At 36.9% G+C, this 6,448-nt stretch overlaps 1 pseudogene; it reads right to left on the reverse strand.

The window, feature by feature from the left end:
* Positions 1-3,368: 3,368 nt before the first annotated feature.
* Positions 3,369-6,448, reverse strand: LOC120145345 (annotated as a pseudogene).

Below are 6,448 nucleotides of genomic sequence, written 5' to 3' on the forward strand. Positions count from 1 at the left end.
TAATTATGTTATTTCAAATTTTATTACTATAATTTTTAAGAAAATATATTAATTTAAATATATTTATAAAAATATTTATTTATTTAGAAATATCAGAAAATGACTTCTAGGTGCCTTAAGACAGCTCTTTTCTTCGATATTAAAAAATATTAAAATTTTAATAATTTAAATAAAACTAAATTATAATTTTTATAATGTTTAATTATTTAAAATACCAGAATAGGACATCCAGTTGTTTTAAGACTGCCCATTTCTTTGATATTGAAAATAAATAAACATTATTATTTAAAAGAATGTAGATATATATTTATATGAATAAAATAATTTTGAAAATTTAAACATATAAAATTAAAATATAAATAAACAATGAGTAAAATAGATAAAATTAAAATTAAATATAAAAAGTAATAAAACTTATAATTAAAATTGGTGACTAAATTATGACATATCAAGATTAAAAGCTCTAGTTTGAAATATTATGAAAACTAGGTGTTACTAATGTAATTAATCCTTAATTAATTAATTAGAGGTCAAAATAAAAATTATTAAAGTTATAAGGACTAAATACGGTATTTACCTTAAATATATATAAGTATACAGGCTAGGACTAAATTATAAACTAAATAAAATCGAAAGACCGAATTAAAAGAATTTAAAAATTGATTTAGTGACTAAAATATAAAGTTACAAAAATAATGGACTGTGGATGGGGTTTACCCATATATGAAATTACACAGATACCCTCACCAAAACGATGTCGTTTTGATGAGGGTATTTATACCCATTTAAGCCGGCCCTTAAGGGCCATGATTTCATTTTTCTTGTTTCATCTCTCTCTAACTAAGAGAGATGAAATTTCTCTCTGTCATCTCTCTAAAACGGAGATGGAGAGACCACCGGCCGGCAGCCGTGCTCCGGCGCCGACCACGACCGCCGGCCACCGTGAGTGGTGGCCGAAACTTACAAAACCATACCAAATCAAAGCTCTTTTAACCCTAAAGCCAAATTTCGTATCCTTTTCTCCTACAACCCCATAGTATTTCCTAGATCTAGGATTTTACCTTCGAAGTTCGAAGGTTTCCGGCGACGTTTCGAAAGCCTCCAATGACAGAGTAAGCTCTCTCTTCTTTTCTTCTCTTTCTGTTATATTGGCTGCTGTGGGTTCGTGTTCTTGTTGTTGTCTGTTATTGGTGGTTCCTCTCTTTTTTTCTGTTGGTTCCCGTCCTTTTCTTTGCAGGTTGGGTGATGGCTTTATAGCCATCGACGGTGTAGCTCTCGAACCGGTCCCAAATGGTGACCCTAGGTGAGTCACCGGACTATGGTGGTGACTCACCATAGGGTTTCAACGTGGGGCAGAAACGAGGTGTTTCTGGAGGCTTCGGTTGAAGGTGACTTCGTGGAGGCGTGGCAGCTGGCTGAGACGTTGACGTGGGGCGGCTGGAGGCAGAGGCGGCGCCGCGTGGTCCCTAGGGTATCATAACCCTAGGGTTTCTTGTTGGAGAGCTTTGGACCGTTGGATCTTGCCAGATCCAACGGTGGAGATCATTGGCGGCTGGGGCATGAGATGAGAAATCCTAGTTGGGTTTTAGGGTTTATGTTGGGCTTCTGTATCTGGGCCACATTGTTTAGGCTTGTAAACTGGGCCTGAGTTCTTGTAATTGGGCTTTGTAATATTTAATAAATAATATATAATAATAATTATAATAATAATAATAATAATAATAATAAATTTAAATTTAAAATGAAAAAATTGATGTCTACATATATGACAAGCTATACTGATATATGTATCAAGCAAATGTTATTTGTGTTCTTTGTGGATAATGGATGGAACACTTTCAACTCAGCTAGAGCCATACATGAAACAAGCAATCGTCGACAAAAATCCAGTTGTCGCAAGTGCAGAATTAGTCAGTGATATCCATTTTCTGCAGGTAATGCTTTTTTAAGGGTTGCTTTATTGTATAGTTATTAAATTAGTTATCGAAAGTCTGATGATTTATTAACATGGTATAAATATTTTGGCAGACAAACGCTGAGATTGTGAAAGGATGGAGTAAAGAGGTTCAAGAAGCTGTTCAATCAAGAGCAGCCATCCCTTGTGCAGTTTCATGCTCTGTCATGGCTTCACCAGGTAAGCTACATTCCTTGCTAACAAAGTTTTCGGATTTTATTTGGTAGTTGAAGTCAGCTTCTCTGTTCAAGCCTAACCTGTTGACCAATTTATATCTCGCCTCTAATTCCTTGTAAATAGGTTGTGGCTCACAGCTTTTTGATTTCTTATGACTAATTTAAGCAGCTTGTGTTATGTTTAGAAAACATATAATTTCTTCTGACAATTTGACATGGAGAGTTTAATTTCTGACCAAAATAGAAGCATTGCTTTTACTACCCTTCTAAGACTGGAAAATGAGTCGAGTGTGGATCGCTTGATGAAGCAGATAACTAAGTTTATGTCCGATGAATTCAAAATTGTTGTTGCGGAAGCTATAAGATCACTATGCTTAGAATTTGCATTGAAGCACAGAGTTTACTTGGCTTTGCATTATTTGTCACTTGGCCTCGCCTAATGCTTCTTTTCTAGTGCATTAAAGCATTATTCATGTGTGTTCCATGCATGTCAAGGTGCTTGTGCGGCTACAGTTCGGACTTGACGATCCAAAGGATGTGGCAATGAAATTTGGTGTTAGATCTGAAGATGAAGCTGTTAGTGATGCAATTCATGAGATTGTAGACAGTGGTTAGGTTGTCGTAAATTGACTGTTTTTGTCTCTAATCCGGCTCCAAAATATATAATTGTTTTTGTGCATTTACGTCGGAAGTAGATGCTGCAAAAACAGGATAACCTCGTAGCCTTATTGTCGTTTTACCATACTATTTCATTCTACAGAATTTTTTATGTTGGATTATTGCATCCATCAAGCTTTGATCGAGAGCTACATTGCGTCTTCTCAATTGTCATGAATAGAACGTTTCATTACTTTGCATGTAACCCCCTATTTGATAACCAGCCCCTATTTGAAGGTCTATATAAGATTTGGTATCAGATTTAAACAAATTTAGAGAACCCTAATCGATAGGTTCGTTCTAGGGAACCCTATTTCTAAGTTTAGGGTAATGAGCCCTACTTGATCGTTATATATAATTTATTTTCATTAATAAGACATTATTAGATCCTTTATAATATATCATTAGTCGGTTACTTATTTCTCAAGTAACCATTGTCAAAAAATTTTGAATTAAGAGAATATTTTACTGTTAAATTTATTTTATTACATTTGCAAAAATGATGTTGTAAAAAAAGTCACATATTGCTTGTAAATTAATTTAAGATTTATGCATATATCCAAAGCTTTCAGTTTTTGCCAACATTGATTGAAACATTGGGAATATATCCAGTTTTATGTACAGGGAAACCAGTTTGAGTCTACACATCACTGCACCAGTCTAGTACATGCACAAAAGACTGATGGAGAAAACCAAACCCTCCATCATCGAGGCGGCACTGAGGGGGTGACTAATCGCCTAACAGCCTACAGCCACCATAGCGCAAATGCAGTTATTTCTAATCAAGATTTTCCATTCGAGGAGGTTGAGTTGCTCTGCGAAACCATGTACTGGAAGCTGTGATCAAGTGGGGGCAATCTTCGACATTTCGGGTTGAGAAGCCGAGACATTGTTGCAATCCGACATTGGCAGCGTCGAGATGATTCTCAGGAATGTCTCCTCCAATTCCAGGTAGAGAGTTCTATGGCTGGGCAGTATAGGTGAGACATTGTCTTTGCACACAAGCAAGACGGGAAGCCATTCTTTCACAAGCTTCATTCCAACCTGAAATGTATTGAAACTAAACCATTTTAACAACTTATGACAGAAGAAAACAAGAAATACTTGTCACCACCTCTAAAACTCAAGAACCACAAATGCATAACAACCGAAGTTTTAAATGTAATGAAGAATTTTTAAAACTAAACAAGAAGCAGTAGACCGTTTCCTGGTAAATTTCGGAATTATCCTCGGATCTTGTAAGAATAAATTACGTTTTATACTCTTCCATTCGTCATTTTAATCCTAGATTCAACACATGCTCGGACCATTGTAATTAGTCTTCAGAAGATCTTAAAACTTTGTCCCAACTAAAGCCTAAATATCCTTTCAGCAACTCATTGAACATAGCAAACTTGGTTTGTTTGTTTTTTTAACTTTTAGAATCGGTTTATCATCAGAGCTTTGAAAGACTGGAACAATATGTTCACATACCGTATAGGTAATACAATATGGATTTTAAATTGAATTCAACTTGCTCCTATGGGCGATCAGTTCTCACAACATAGCAAAAATTCGCATTCACATACCTAAAGAGCAATCCTCACCAATCAGCAGCAATTCATTAGAAATATCAGCAAAAGCTTATAGGTTCCAATAAAAAGCGCAACTTCAAATATACCAATTTATCAGACTTTGTATGATAAACACTGCATATTCCTCCAAGCATCATCCCTAAACACTACATATACCAATTCATTAGAAGTACCATAAAAGGCCTATAGACTCCAATATACCAAGAAAGCGATACCTGTGTAGCAGCCAATGTAGTTCCGCAAGCAACCGCATTGGCAAGCTTACAAGTACACCGAAGCATAACAGCAGGGAATCCCGGAACAATTTTCCTCTAAGCATCATCCCTAAAAGCTCTTTGCAAATCCGCTGTAAAAGAAGCTTGCTCACGGATGAGCTTTTTTATTTGTTACTAAACATTACTTCGTGTTATCTCTTTGATGTTGCCGATTTGAGTTGTTTAAATTCGATTTGCGCAGGATTCTATTTTGATTCTATTTTTCAGAAAACAACAATTAAAGGGCGATTTCTGTAATTTTTTTATTTTCTTCTGAAATCAAGGTTGGACACATGGGTATGACTTTGGGCACGACGATATCGACGTGGCAGAATCTATAGTCCAGTCAACAATAACTTCTAGAAGGCGACACAGTCAAATCAAGAAGAAATGACAGACGGACGAAAACTCCTTTTGTAATTGAATTTAAATGTTTGGAAATTATTATTTTAATTATTAATTATATTTAAGTATTTGAATGTTCTTACGATTATCTTTTGGCTTTTATTTCCTTTGAGAATTTAATTCTATAAAGATTATTCTCTTCTTCATCTTCGTTTATTTTCTTTTAATTATGAATTATATTTTCTTTTGGCTTGTCACTCACTCTATTCCCTCTCAGCTGAATCAGCCACCCTCAACTCAATCATAGTCTCAACCAACCACAACAAAATGTCTCCCATTAGTCATCGCCGTATGCAAATTCAACCTCTGTCTCGCCTCTGTCTCGTTTTGATCCCCTCTAAAATCAGGGCTTGTATACTCCTCCAAGCTCTCCTTCACAACCTTCAAACTAGTCTCAAACGCCCTCTCCAAAACCCTTATGGTTGATTCCCGTGACGAGGAATCCTCAGAAGCTTGGCCACAAACGCTTTGATGAACTCCATGTTGGGATGGTTATGAATCGCCGCTAAAATCAAGCCGTGCAACACATCTTCACATGAATCATCATTCCCCGGTAAACGCAGGTAAGAAGTTCCTTTGACTCTTTCTAGTAAAAGAAGAGGATCAAGCTCAACACTCTCTTCTCCTCCTCCACTCCATGTCACGACTTCCAAGAATTTCAAGCACCATTTGACGCAATCCTCGAAGAGTAATTCGAGTGCCACGGGGAGGATTTCGAGTGCGGTGCAAGCGGAGTCGATGACGGTTGTGAAATCGCTCTTGTAGAGCAGCTGAAGGACGGTTACGCAGACGGTAATTGAGTTCGGATCATCGTCGGCAACTCCAATGTTCAAACGAATTAGATTCTTATTTATTACCATGATCATTTGTTTGAGAACCTTCAGCGCCATTCTCCCTGTTTGCATTGGCGTTCGTCTGGTGTTACCAACAGTCGGATAAAAGCGTCGCAAAAATCTTTGGCGCGACGGATGACATCGGAGTGCAGATAGATCTGGATGATGGATTAGCGAGTTGAATCGGAGGGGCGACCGATCCAAATGTAGGGATGAAATGCGGAGGAGTTAACGGTGGATGTGGCAGAGGATATGCAATGGATGAAATGCACCACCAACATTCACCTTCGCATGTCCACACGAGGGCTTCACCCTAGTGGTATAAACTAAATTTAAATGTAAATAAATATAATTTTTAAAAATTAAAATCTAACTATTCTAACACATCCTTCAAATCAGTTTATTGGTTCGGTATAGTTCATTTGACCCAAGTTTTACGCATCCCTATCAACAAATGTCAGCAAAAATAATAGGATCGCATGCGAATCAGTAGCATAGCTAGCTGTTCAGTTTGTTCTCCTTTAGTCGCGCCTCTGAGTATATGGTCAGGTTAGGTGGTCCACATCATGGTGGGTCATGCCAGATCATTAACCAT

Source organism: Hibiscus syriacus, unplaced genomic scaffold (genome assembly GCF_006381635.1).
Source record: "Hibiscus syriacus cultivar Baekdansim isolate YM2019G1 unplaced genomic scaffold, ASM638163v2 tig00110893_pilon, whole genome shotgun sequence".
Classification (NCBI taxonomy): domain Eukaryota; kingdom Viridiplantae; phylum Streptophyta; class Magnoliopsida; order Malvales; family Malvaceae; genus Hibiscus; species Hibiscus syriacus.